A 14,688-nucleotide genomic window follows, 5' to 3' on the forward strand; every position below is an offset into this window, starting at 1 on the left:
ACTCCCAGTTTGTCCATCTTGCACTAGTAACATGTTTTGCTTTGTCATACATGCTTTATGACACTGTTCCGCCAAATTGTGTACCAATGTGGTGCGGTCTCGCATATGAGTTTCTTCGTCTTTTGACACTAATAACAAATCCTCCACGTATTGTGCCAACACAGAACCTACAATTAAAACCCTTTTAACGATTGTTGGTTTTAATACAGCTGGACAGTGTCTTTTTTTTCTAGGTATCGACTAAAATGTCTCCCATAGGCCTCTACTTTGACATGCCTACTGAGCTCGTTGAACACCTGTACCCTCTTGTAGTTTGGGTTCCAGTTGCTCACTACCCAGCAGACTAATTTGTCCTTCTTTGGCAGCTCAAAGATTTTATCCTCACTGGTTACCTCAACAAGTGACCCATATGGAACCTTGGTAACAGAATCCAGTCGATAACTCGCAGTCAAATTGAACAAGTGGTCAACACCAGGGATCCTGTTTGTATTAGCCGGTGATTCTCCATTCCACCACACCCATTTCTGGAACCATGGACGTTGCTCTTGGGGCATGTTCTTCAGGTCTCCATGGATGTTTCTATGGTGGAAGATGACACCGTGCGCCTTGCTGTAAAGATTTTTATCCACTGTTAGGTGACAACCTTAGATGTTAAAGTAGGCACAAGAGTCTATGTCAAAGGTGTGATCAAGTGTCCAGATCAAAATGATAGTCATCCTGAATGGTTGTCTGGACATGGTGTGTTTGGTTCACCATCTGGTTCCTTGCCCTACGTACTTGAGTGCAAGGAGGACAACAAGCCTTTCCCGCGTGGAATGCCTGGTCGATAGGGCATGAGAGGAACTTGATCTGGCGTTTGTAGTACATGAAGGATAAGCCCAGTAAGAATGTAATCATCAGAACAGGCCGTAGAACACCCTGTGAAGCCGGAGTGGACATACCTTGACCCTTTGAAAGAGAAAAGAGTACAATCAAATCCACTCTAGAATATCAACAATAGCCATCTTATAAAATGACAATACACCATGGAATCCTGTGAACAAAATACACAAGGAATCACTAGTGAAACATACCAACATGCAGTTCTGTTGATTAATTCAGCATTCATGTTGACCATGTGTCAAACACATTCCACAGAGGGTCGAGTGTCTGTAGGTTTTTGCTCCTCCCTTGTACTTGATTGATTAATTAAGGTCACTAATTAGTAAGGAATTCCCCTCACCTGGTTGTCTAGGTCTTAATTGAAACGATAAACCAAAAACCCGCAGACACTCGGCCCTCCGTGGAATGAGTTTGACACCCCTGATGTGGACTCTGGTTGTCCTATATGATGAAGTACACTACAACCCTCAAACGCAACTCTGGACCTCAAAGCCAGTTCCACTGCAATCTTTCATTGCTCCCTTCTATTCAGGGAATGATTTAGACCTTAGAGTTGAACACCCCTGCACAGCAAACTATGTGCACAATACGTAGAGCTATGTAACAGTACTTTTGTGCATTTATAGATTGGCCTGAGGGCATTGTTGTGAGTTACCGTGTGTGATGATAAGTCTGGATTGTTCCAGTTTCTGTTTTTTTTGTAAATACTTATCATAACATTGTCCTCTGTGTATATATTTTCAAATAAATGAAAGGCAATACTTTTCATTTCCCCCCATCTTTTTGAATAAAGTCCACTTGTGTTATCCTGTGAATACGGCAAGTATAGGTTCAGCATTATCTCATACAAGGAACAACAAGGTGTTAGACAATACCAAACCATGTTATCACATCAAAATCATATCAAGCATTACTCCTACGGGGACTACAGAGAGTCCACCGGGACAGCTCGCAAGAACTGCCTGAACAAACAGGACAAAAAAAATAAACTGTTACATGGAGCAAGTGTCAACCCCGAGCTGCTGCTGCTGCTGCTTCTTCAAGGTTTGTTGGCAGACTACACTCAAAAGGTGCATTGTCTCCACCTACTGTACTGGGTGGTGAGAGAATAAAATCTAACCTGAGCTGAGGAAAAGTACAGCACTTTTTTTATTTGACCTTTATTTAACCAGGTAGGCCAGTTGAGAACAAGTTCTCATTTACAACTGCGACCTGGCTAAGTTAAAGCAAAGCAGTGTGACAAAAACAACACAGAGTTACACATAAACATAAGTCAATAACACAAAATAAAATAAAAATATGTACAGTGTGTGCAAATGTAGAAGAATCGGGAGGTAGGCAATAAATAGGCCCTAGAGGTGAAAATAATTACAATCTAGCATTAATACTGGAGTGATAGATGTGCAGATGATGATGTGCAAGTAGAGATACTGGGGTGCAAAAGAGCAAGAGGATAAATAACAATATGAGGATGGGGTAGTTGATGGGCTATTTACAGATTGGCTGTGTACAGGTACAGTGATCAGTAAGCTGCTCAGACAGCTGATGCTTAAAGTTAGAGAGGGAGATATAAGACTTCAGCTTCAGAGATTTTTGCAATTCGTTCCAGTCATTAGCAGCACAGAACTGGAAGGAAAGGCGGCCAAAGGAAGAATTGGCTTTGGGGATGACCAGTGAAATATACCTGCTGGAGCGCTGCTACGGGTGGGTGTTGTTTTGGTGACCAGTAAGCTGAGATAAGGCGGGGCTTTACCTAGCAGAGACTTGTAGATGACATGGAGCCAGTGGGTTTGGCGAAGGATATGTAGTGAGGGCCATCAAATGAGAGCATACAGGTCATCTACAGATAAAACAGATGGCACTGTGATAGCAAACTGGATGTAGTCTGAGTAGAGTGTTGGGGGCTATTTTTTAAACGACATCGCCGAAGTCAAGGATCGGTAGGATAGTCAGTTTTACGAGGGTACGTTTGGCGGCATGAGTGAATGAGGCTTTGTTGCGAAATAGGAAGCCGATTCTAGATTTAATTTTGGGTTGAGATGCTTAATGTGAGTCTGGAAGGAGAGTTTACAGTCTAACCAGACACCTAGGTATTTGTAGTTGTCCACATATTCTAGGTCAGAACCGTCCAGAGTAGCGATGCTAGTCAGCGGGAGGGTGCGGGCAGCAATCGGTTGAAGAGCATGAACTTAGTTTTACTAGCATTTTAAAAGCAGTTGGAGGCCACGGAAGGAGTGTTGTATGGCCATGAAGCTCATTTGGAGGTTTGTTAACACAGTGTCCAAAGAAGGGCCAGATGTATACAGAATGGTGTCGTCTGCATAGATGTGGATCAAAGAATCACCAGCAGCAATAGCGACATCATTGATATATACAGAAAAAAGAGTCGGGCCGAGAATTTAACCCTGTGGCACCCCCATAGAGACTGCCAGAGGTCCAGACAACAGGTCCTCCAATTTGACACACTGAACTCTATCTGAGAAGTAGTTGGTGAACCAGGCGAGGCAGTCATTTGAGAAGCCAAGGCTATTGAGTCTGCCGATAAGAATGCAATGATTGACAGAGTCGAAAGCCTTGGCCCGGTCGATGAAGAACTTTTATCGATGGTCTTTTATCGATGGCGGTTATGATATCTTTTAGGACCTTGAGCATGGCTGAGGTGCACCCATGACCAGCTCGGAAACCAGATTGCATAGTGGAGACGGTACGGTGGGATTCGAAATGGTTGGTGACCTGTTTATTCATTTGGCTTTCGAAGATTTTAGAATGACAGGGCAGGATGGATATAGGTCTATAACAGTTTGGGTCTCGAGTGTCTCCCCTTTTGAAGAGGGGGATGACCATGGCAGCTTTCCAATCTTTGGGGATCTCAGATGATACGAAAGAGAGGTTGAATAGGCTGGTAATAGGGGTTGCAACAATTTCGGCAGATAATTTTAGAAAGAGAGGGTCCAAATTCTCTAGCCCGGCTGATTTGTAGGGGTCCAGTTTTGCAGTTCTTTCAGAACATCAGCTGTCTGAATTTGGATGAAGGAGAAGCGGGGGGGGGGGGGGGGGGGGGGGGGGCAAGTTGCTGCAGGGGGTGCTGAGATGTTGGCCAGGGTAGGGGTAGCCAGGTGGAAAGCATGGCCAGCTGTGGAGAAATGCTTATTGAAATGACCGATTATCATAGATTTATCGGTGGTGACAGTGTTTCCTATCCTCAGGGCAGAGAGCAGCTGGGAGGAGATGCTCTTATTCTCCATGGACTTTACAGTGTCCCAAAACTTTTTGGAATTAGTGGTACAAGAAGCAAATTTCTGTTTGAAAAAGCTAGCCTTAGCTTTCCTAACTGACTGAGTATATTTGTTTCTGACTTCCCTGAAAAGTTGCATATCACGGGGGCTATTCAATGCTAATGCAGAACGCCACAGGATGTTTTTGTGCTGGTCAATGGCAGTCAAGTCTGGGGTGAACCAAGGGCTATATCTGTTCTTAGTTCTAACATTTTTGAATGGGGCAAGCTTATTTAAGATGACGAGGAAAGCACTTTTGAAGAGCAACCAGGCATCCTCTACTGACGGGATGAGGTCAATATCCTTCAAGGATACCCTGGCCAGGTCGATTAGAAAGGCCTGCTCACTGAAGTGTTTTAGGGAGCGTTTGACAGTGATGAGGGGTGGTTGTTTGACCGCGGACCCAGTGTGCATGGAGACAGTGATCTCTGAGATCCTGTTTGAAATTAACAGAGGTGTATTTAGAGGGCAGATTGGTCAGGATGATATCTAAGAGGGTGCCCATGGTTACGGATTTATGGTTGTACCTGGTAGGTTCCTTGATGATTTGTGTGAGATTGAGGGCATCTAGCTTAGATTGTAGGATGGCCGGGGTGTTAAGCATGTCCCAGTTTAGGTCACCTAACAGTATGAACTCTGAAGATAGATGGGGGGCGATCAATTCACATATGGTGTCCAGGGCACAGCTGGGGGCCGATGGGGGTCTATAACAACTTCTACCTTTGCTTCTAAACGCCACCCATAATGATTAACCAATGAGAATGTACATTTAATTAGCTGAACTTTACTTTGTTAATTAGACCAGGTAATACTATGAAAAACATTATTTAAGTTAATTATATTTATTCGTTTAAATGACCATATTTAGTCAAGTACACGTTAGTTTAAAAGACAGAGCAGCATCAAATAGAACATGATTAGAGTTTCTACTTATAGTAATTAGGGAGACTGAATGCATGGGTGAGCAGCAGGCCAATTATCTAACTCACCACCACTGGCTGCAACCTGAGCAATCAACTTGGTAACAAACCATTAAGGTCGGGCACACCTAAAATGGTGGAGGCCCCTCTGTCTGCGCTTTAGCCTAACTACGGCAAGTAAAAAGGGTCAAGGGTCCGAGGACCTAGATGACAGAAGTGAGGGAGAGGCTGGAAGCTGTGGCTAGCAATCAATCGTTGATCAACAAACAATCAAACTGTTCTCGGTGTGGCGGTGGTTCGGCACTGGGTCAAAGATGGTAGATAGTGATGGAGACGAAAGTGAAGCAAGCACGGAGCATAGTGGTACAAATACATTTAGGAGTAAGAAAGAGAAATGAAGAGGGAGATAAAAGGAGTAATGGTTTGAAGGGGAGAGAAAGGTCTATGGAGGCAGAGAGGAGGCAGAAAAGGATGTTTGAGGAGAGCAACATAGCTTCCAACGCTAGCAGCAGTTCAGAAGTAGAGAGTGCCGAGGAAGGGCAAGATAAGTCGCTAGGGGAGCATGGAGGTGAGGAAGAGCATAAAGTGATTCTGAAGTTTAGGGAGGAAGGTGAAGTTGGGGCAATGAGTCCGATAAGGTTGACGGCTGTGATAAAAGAGTTGATTGGGGAAATTGTCCATGCTAAAGTGTTAAGAGACGGGAGCTTGTTGGTGTTCTGTAAGGACATGGCACAGAGGGAAAAATTATAAGGTGGTGTCAAGCAGCTGGACTCATCAAGCAGGAAAGAAGTGGATTAAAGGGGTAATAAAAGGAGTGGGGGGCTGGATGGAAATGGGCAAGTGATGGAAAATCTGATAGAAAGGAAAGATCTGCTGTGCCTGAATGATGCCCGAGGGACCAGGATTGATGTAGCCACAGGGAAAGAGTCTGCCTTGGACCTCACTCTGGTATCTAGTGCGATGGCGGGAATCTGTGAGTCGAAGGTATGGGAGGAGTTGACAGTAGGTAGCAGAGGTCTACCGATTATGATTTTTCAACGCAGATACCGATTATTGGAGGACCAAAAAAAGCCGATACCGATTAATTGGACGATTTTTATATATATATTTGTAATAATGACAATTACAACAATACTGAATGAACAATGAACACTTTTATTTGAACTTAATATAATACATTAATAAAATCAATTTAGTCTCAAATAAATAATGAAACATGTTCAATTTGGTTTAAATAATGCAAAAACAAAGTGTTGGAGAAGAAAGTAAAAGTGCAATATGTGCCATGTAATAAAGCTAACGTTTAAGTTCCTTGCTCAGAACATGAGAACATATGAAAGCTGGTGGTTCCTTTTAACATTAGTCTTCAATATTCCCAGGTAAGAAGTTTTAGGTTGTAGTTATTATAGGACTATTTCTCTCTATACCATTTGTATTTCATATACCTTTGACTATTGGATGTTCTAATAGGTACTTTAGTATTGCCAGCCTAATCTCGGGAGTTGATAGGCTTGAAGTCATAAACAGCGCTGTGCTTGAAGCATTGCGAAGAGCTGCTGGCAAACGCGGTAAAGTGCTGTTTGAATGAATGCTTACGAGGCTGCTGCTGCCTACCACCGCTCAGTCAGACTGCTCTATCAAATCATAGACTTAATTATAATATAATAACACACAGAAAAACTATCATTTCGGAAACTATCATTTTGAAAACAAAACGTTTATTCTTTCAGTGAAATACGGAACCGTTCCGTATTTTATCTAACGGGTGGCATCCATAAGTCTAAATATTGCTGTTACATTGCACAACCTTCAATGTTATGTCATAATTACATAAAATTCTGGCAATGTCATGGCCGTCATCTAGGTGGAAATGACCAGACCGAGGTGCAGCGTGGTGAGTGTACATTTTCTTTTATTTAGAATGTCGCCAACAAAACAAGAAACAAAGAAACGACCGTGAAGCTTACTAGGGCTATAGTGCCACTAACAAAGTCAACTACCCACAAACACCAAAGGAAAAAAGGCTGCCTAAGTATGATTCCCAATCAGAGACAACGATAGACAGCTGTCCCTGATTGAGAACCATACCCGGCCAAAACATAGAAATAAAGAAACTAGAATGCCTACCCTAGTCACACCCTGGCCTAATCAAAATAGAGAATAAAAGCCTCTCTATGGCCAGGGCGTGACAGGCAAATTAGTTCGCAACGAGCCAGGTGGCCCAAACTGTTGCATATTCCCTGACTCTGTGTGAGAAGTGAAGTGACACAATTTCCCTAGTTTAATATTGCCTGCTAACATGAATTTCTTTTAACTAAATATAGAAATATTTAAAAATATATACTTCTGTGTATTGATTTTATGAAAGGCATTGATGTTTATGGTTAGGTACATTCGTGCAACGATTGTGCTTTTTTCGCAAATGCGCTTTTGTTAAATCATCCCCCGTTTGGCGAAGTTGGCTGTCTTTGTTAGAAAGAAATGGTCTTCACACAGTTCGCAACGAGCCAGGCGGCTCAAACTGCTGCATATACCCTGACTCTGTTGCACAGAATGCAAGGGAAGTGACACAATTTCTTTAGTTAAAAGAAATTAATGTTAGCAGGCAATATTAACTAAATATGCAGGTTTAAAACTATATACTTGTGTATTGATTTTAAGAAAGGCTTTGATGTTTATGGTTAGGTACATTGGTGCAACGACAGTGCTTTTTTCTCGAAGGTGCTTGTTAAATCACACGTTTGGCGAATTTGGCTGTGATTCAATGATAAATTAACAGGCACCGCATCGATTATATGCAAAGCAGGACAAGCTAGATTAACTAGTAATATCATCAACCATGTGTAGTTAACTAGGGATTATGTTAAGATTGATTGTTTTTTATAAGATACGTTTAATGCTAGCTAGCACGTTACATTGGCTTCTTTCTGCACTCACATAACAGGTAGTCAGCCTGCCACGCAGTCTCCTCGTGGAGTGCAATCTAATCGGCCGTGATCGGTGTCCAAAAATGATGATTACCGATTGTTATGAAAACTTGTAATCGGCCCTAATTAATCGGACATTCCGATTAATCGGTCGACCTCTAGTAGGGAGTGATCATTACCCCATAGTATGCACAGTAGGCCAGAGGGAGGAGGAGGTGTCAGTGGATGGAGTAGGCAGGTGGGTGTTTGGAAGGGCAAAGTGGGCTCAGTTTCAGGAGCTGAGTGAACAGGTGATGGCTCAGGTAGATATGAGAGGAAGTGGATAGTATGAATAACTGGGCGAGAAGTGTTAGTGGGGGCAGCAACTGAGGCTATACCTAAGAGTTCAGGGAGGAGGAGGAAAGCAGTCCAATGGTGGCGGAGGAGTGTGGGGCAATGGTGAGGAGTTGGAACAGGGCATTTAAAGTACTGAAAAGGAATCATAACTTCCAACATCTGATTCAGTATAAGCAGGCCCTGGTGAGGAGAACTATCCGTCAGGTAAAGAGGTCATATTGGCGTCGGTTCTGTGACCATTGGAAGGGCGACACCTGTGGAAGAAGTGTGGGAGATGATTAAGAGGATGAGTGAGTGGGATTTTTCCAGTGTTGACGAGTGGGAAGGATGTGGCAGTAACAGATGAGAAGGCAGAGATGATGGCCAAAGTATTTGTCCAAGTTCATAGCTCTGCAAATTTGTCAGAGGAGTGGGAGAGAGAGGGAGAGAGAATGAGAGAGGAGCATCCTGGAGTGCTGGATAGGAGGGAGGGTGTAAATGACGCGTTGAATGCCCCATTTACCATGGCAGAGGTGAAAAGGGCAGTAGATAAGGCTGGGTTAACTTCACCTGGGAAAGATGAGGTGTGCCATGCTATGTTGGCCCATCTTTGTGATGAGGCACACGATAAGGTGTTGGTGTTGTACAACTGAGTGTGGGAGGAGGGGAAACTACCAGGCAGCTGGAAGGAGCCAGTAGTGTAAACAAGCCAGGGAAGGACACAATGAGGTCAACAAGCTATCGGCCAATAGCTTTAACATCACATGTATGTAAGATTATGGATCATATTATTACGAAGAGGCTAACTTTCTTCCTGGAGAGCAGGGGGCTAGTATCGCCACATCAGAGTGGGTTTAGGAAGGGTAGCGGAACTAAGAACCCAGTGCTTTTCTTAGAAGCAGAGGTCAGGAAGGCTCAGGTGAACAAGGAGACAGTTGTAGCTGTCTTTGTTTGATGTGGAGAAGGCGTATGATATGATTTGGAATGAGGGGTTGTTAATCAAGCTTGATATTATGGGGGTAGGAGGAAGAACGTACAACTGGATAAAAGATTTCCTGTTTGGATGGTTTGTCCAGGTGAGGGTGGGGAAGTCTATCAGGCAGCTACCTGGTGGATAACGGTACACCACAGGGGAGCGTGATTAGTCCTCTGTTGTTCTCAATCATGATCAATTATGTTCACTCTCAGGTAAGGACAGATATTGGGAGGTCGTTATTTGCAGATGATGGGGCCTTATGGAAGAAATGTGTCATTCATAGTCAGGAAGGTACAGGAAGCAATTGATGAGGTAGAGCGATGGCATTAATGTGGGGATTCAGGTTCTCTGTAGAGAACTCACTGTTCTTTACCAGGAGGAAGGTGGGAGATGAGGTATGCTTGAGGTTATATGGGAGAAGCTTGGAGAGAGTGGGGGCCTTCAGGTTCATTCGGGTATACTTTGACTGACCTGGGCAGAACACGTTGAGAGAATGGTGGAAATGTGTAAGAAGGTGCTAAATGTGATGCGCTGTCTGACGGGGAAGTAGTGGGGGGCGTTCCTCATTGAGGACCATGCATGTTGCATTGCTCCGATCTGTAATAGACTATGGCAGTGTAGCGTATGGTTCAGCAGGCCGGACCTCATTGGAAAGGCTATATCGTACAGGGGCAAGGACTCTGAATATGTAGTGGGGTGTTTCGGACCTCCCCAGTGTCTGAACTACAGGTGGAGCTGGGGGGGATATGCCATTGCAGATTAGGAGACAGTAGCTGGCAATGAATTATTGGATCAACCTACAGGGTCATGGGGTGTCTCATCCTGCGAAAGGGATTTTACATGCATGCTGGGAACATGAGTGAAGACTGAACACAAGCTTTGGGTGGGTGGGTGGGTAATACCCAGGTGAAGGAGATGGGACTGTATGGAAGGGAGTTTAGTCCAACGGTAGCTATTCCTGTAAATTCACCATGGCTACTCCCACCTCCAGTAGTTGATCTAAAAGTGTTGGAGAGACTACAGAAAGACATGATGTTTAAGAGACGTCTGGATACTGTGTATCAGGATTTTGTAGCCATTTACACAGATGGTTCAAAAGATCCAAGGACAGGACGTACTGGGTCAGCATTTGTAGTGCAGGAATGTGGGGTGGCAGTCAGGAAATGTAGTACAGATCATCTGGCTGTATATACGGCGGAGCTGATGGCCATACTGTTGGTCTTGCAGTGGGTGGAAGAAGTCAAGCCAGACAGAGTAGTTATTTGCTTTGATTCGTGTGCAGTGTTGATGAGTCTCGAGTCCTTTAGGTCATGTTGAAGACAAGACCTGCTGTATGAGGTGCTACAAACCCATTGCAGGATTAGACAAATTAGTATACAGATATGATTTACTTGGGTCCCAGCCCATGTGGGCGTGGAGAACAACGAGGCAGTTGGCTAAACAAGCACTTAGTTGTGGGGATGTTGTTGTAGTTTCAATGAGCAAGGCAGAGGCAAGAAGCCTGATATGGACAGTGATGGTGCAGAGATGGCAGGAGCAGTGGAATAGAGATACTAAGGGCAGGCAATTATTTAAAGTACAGAGGAAAGTCGGGGAGGCCGGCAGGAAGGGATCAAAGAGAGGAGGCTATTTTTACAAGACAGCCAGTTGAAAAATACCTTAAATGTGATGGTGGTGTGATTATTGCCAGTGATTATTGCCAATGATTATTGCCAGCATGTATTGCTACACAGTGGGCAATATCAAAGGGAAAGAGAGGCTGAGCTCTAGTATGAGGGAGAAGGGGATACAGGAAATTCGTTTTTAAAGAGTATTTTGAGTAGAAAGTTATTATATATAAACTCAAATATTTGAGGCTGCCAGGTAGGATTTAGTTTCTCCCGGTCTCTGGCCCACACTCCAGTACAGTAGGTGTCGGTAATGCACCATAACGTTGGATGCCAACTGCCAATAAACCCCAATGAAGAAGTAAAATGGTAGATAACTATGCATGGCAATTAACTAGTGCACTTTTTCCTAATCACACTGTATAGCATTTTAGATCATAATATTAAAATATAATAGACCAGGCTAAGGCTGCACCATTACATGCCCAAGTTATCAAACTTACCTTGGTATCCACAATGCCAGGAGAAGATGACGTATTGTATCACACTGTCTACGTATACCATCCAGGTGTAGAGATCAGTGAGTGACTGAGTGAAATGCCTTATCAAAATCCCTAATACGTACCTTTCAGAGAGGGGGCCGGGCCAGGTGAAAAGACATGGCTGCATTTTATGTTGTCTAATGACCTGGGGTGTGTTCAGTTTGCCTCAACAGTTGCTACGTTGCGTGATGGTTTGTAATGTATGACACGCTTTCCCAAAATGGTGCGCACCGTTCTTTAACAACCTTTGAAGTACGCTTGGTGGTTGTGGCGAGGTGTGGCCTGATCAATATGGGTCTGAAATGGAAGTGAATAAGGAATAATTATCGGAGGTGGCATGTGCAGTGAAGTTCTCAAAGCTTGCACCGATGGTCAGGATAAAGAGTAGCCTGACGGTAGGAGTGACATTTTTTGACAAAGTGGACCCTGCCTTTTTGCTGATCCATATGTGGTTTCAGGGTGGGTGAAAACAAAGTTGGGTGCAGTGGAATCGGTGAAGGTAACCCGAAGTGGTCTTGTGATAATTGTTTGTGTTTCTGCTGGTCAGAGGGAGCGGGCGCTTCACTCCACACTAATTGGGACTAGAGCGGTGACTTGTTTCGCTCTCAAGAAAAGGGCACAATTGAAAAGAGTGACTACTGGGGTAGCGGTAAATGTGAAAGTGGACCAGCTGAAGGGAAAGATTCCCAGTGTTTGTGATGCTTGTCGTTTGGTGCGACGCAAACATTGTGCTGTGAATGTAAAAATAGAAGAGTCATGGTCTGTTCTTTTGAGTTTTGATGTTAAGTATTTGCCCGACAAAGTGACGTATATGCTTCACTAAGACTGGCTTTTTAGCGCTCATCAATGGACCGCAGAGATAGAACTTAAGTCACAGAAAATAGAAGTTGTGGTGGCAGCTGCAGAGAAGTATTTATGTAACAGTATAACTTTATGTCGTCCCCTCGCCCCGACACGGGCGCGAACCAGGGACCTTCTGCACACATCAACAACTGACACCCACGAAGCGTCGTTACCCATCGCTCCACAAAAGCCTACTTAAGTCTCAGAGCAAGTGACGTAACTGATTGAAATGCTACTAGCGCGTACCCGCTAACTAGCTAGCCATTTCACATCCGTTACATTTAGGTGTACGAGATTTGACATCAGAGTTAGTGTGTTTTGAGGGGTTGGTGTCCAAACCTCCCAGGCCATTGGCCTGAGGTAGGACCAGATAGGTTTGAATAGGGTGGTGGGTTTTTAATGTGTAGGGTGTGAGCGCTGCGTTAATCGAATCCGGTATCAGGATAAATAAAAAGCAAGGTCTGCTAACTTTCTTTAATTATGTTTAATTAACGCAAACAATAAATTTTATTTTTTTATTTTATTTAACCTTTATTTAACCAGGTAGGCAAATTGAGAACACGTTCTCATTTACAATTGCGACCTGGCCAAGATAAAGCAAAGCAGTTCGACACATACAACAACACATAGTTACACATGGAGTAAAAACAAACATATAGTCAATAATACAGTGAAAAAAAATAAGTCTATATACAATGTGAGCAAGTGAGGTGAGATAAGGGAGGTGAAGGCAAACAGATATATGTATAAATAAATAAAATATAAAAAGGCCATGGAGGCGAAGTGAGTACAACACAGCAAGTAAAATAAAAACTAAAAAACACTGGAATGGTTGGTTTGCATTGGAAGAAAGTGCAAAGTAGAGACAGAAATAATGGGGTGCAAAGGAGCAAAATAAATTAATAAATAAATACAGTAGGTAAAGAGGTAGTTGTTTGGGCTAAATTGTAGATGGGTTATGTACAGGTGCAGTAATCTATGAGCTGCTCTGACAGCTGGTGCTTAAAGCTAGTGAGGGAGATAGGTGTTTCCAGTTTCAGAGATTTTTGTAGTTCGTTCCAGTCATTGGCAGCAGAGAACTGGAAGGAGAGGCGTCCAAAGGAAGAATTGGTTTTGGGGGTGACTAGAGAGATATACCTGCTGGAGCGCGTGCTACAGGTAGGTGCTGCTATGGTGACCAGCGAGCTGAGATAAGGGGGGACTTTACCTAGCAGGGTCTTGTAGATGACCTGGAACCAGTGGGTTTGGCGACGAGTATGAAGCGAGGGCCAGCCAACGAGAGTGTACAGGTCGCAGTGGTGGGTAGTATATGGGGCTTTGGTGACAAAACGGATGGCACTGTGATAGACTGCATCCAATTTATTGAGTAGGGTTTTGGAGGCTATTTTGTAAATGACATCACCGAAGTCGAGGATTGGTAGGATGGTCAGTTTTACAAGGGTATGTTTGGCAGCATGAGTAAAGGATGCTTTGTTGCGGAATAGGAAGCCAATTCTAGATTTGACTTTGGATTGGAGATGTTTGATGTGGGTCTGGAAGGAGAGTTTACAGTCTAACCAGACACCTAGGTATTTGTAGTTGTCCACATATTCTAAGTCAGAGCCGTCCAAAGTAGTGATGTTGGACAGGCGGGCAGGAGCAGGCAGCGATCGGTTGAAGAGCATGCATTTGGTTTTACTTGTATTTAAGAGCAGTTGGAGGCCACGGAAGAAGAGTTGTATGGCATTGAAGCTCGCCTGGAGGGTTGTTAACACAGTGTCAAAAGAAGGGCCAGAAGTATACAGAATAGTGTCGTCTGCGTAGAGGTGGATCAGAGAATCACCAGCAGCAAGAGCGACATCATTGATGTAAACAGAGAAGAGGGTCGGTCCAAGAATTGAACCCTGTGGCACCCCCATAGAGACTGCCAGAGGCCCGGACAACAGACCCTCCGATTTGACACACTGAACTCTATCAGAGAAGTAGTTGGTGAACCAGGCGAGGCAATCATTAGAGAAACCAAGGCTGTCGAGTCTGCCAATGAGGATGTGGTGATTGACAGAGTCAAAAGCCTTGGCCAGGTCAATGAATACGGCTGCACAGTATTGTTTCCTATCGATGGCGGTTACGATATCGTTTATGACCTTGAGCGTGGCTGAGGTGCACCCATGACCAGCTCTGAAACCAGATTGCATAGCGGAGAAGGTGTGGTGTGATTCGAAATGGTCGGTAATCTGTTTGTTGACTTGGCTTTCGAAGACCTTAGAAAGGCAGGGTAGGATAGATATAGGTCTGTAGCAGTTAGGGTCAAGGGTGTCCCCCCCTTTGAAGAGGGGGATAACCGCAGCTGCTTTCCAATCTTTGGGGATCTGGCAAATGCAATTTTCGTATATACGGGTTCGCTGTATCACCGCGCCTGGTA

At 44.0% G+C, this 14,688-nt stretch overlaps 1 pseudogene; it reads right to left on the reverse strand.

Annotated features, from left to right (window-relative positions):
* Positions 1–200: 200 nt before the first annotated feature.
* LOC129838357 (4-galactosyl-N-acetylglucosaminide 3-alpha-L-fucosyltransferase 9-like) lies at positions 201–939 on the reverse strand (annotated as a pseudogene).
* Positions 940–14,688: the final 13,749 nt, after the last annotated feature.

Source organism: Salvelinus fontinalis, chromosome 39 (assembly GCF_029448725.1).
Source record: "Salvelinus fontinalis isolate EN_2023a chromosome 39, ASM2944872v1, whole genome shotgun sequence".
Classification (NCBI taxonomy): Eukaryota; Metazoa; Chordata; class Actinopteri; order Salmoniformes; family Salmonidae; genus Salvelinus; species Salvelinus fontinalis.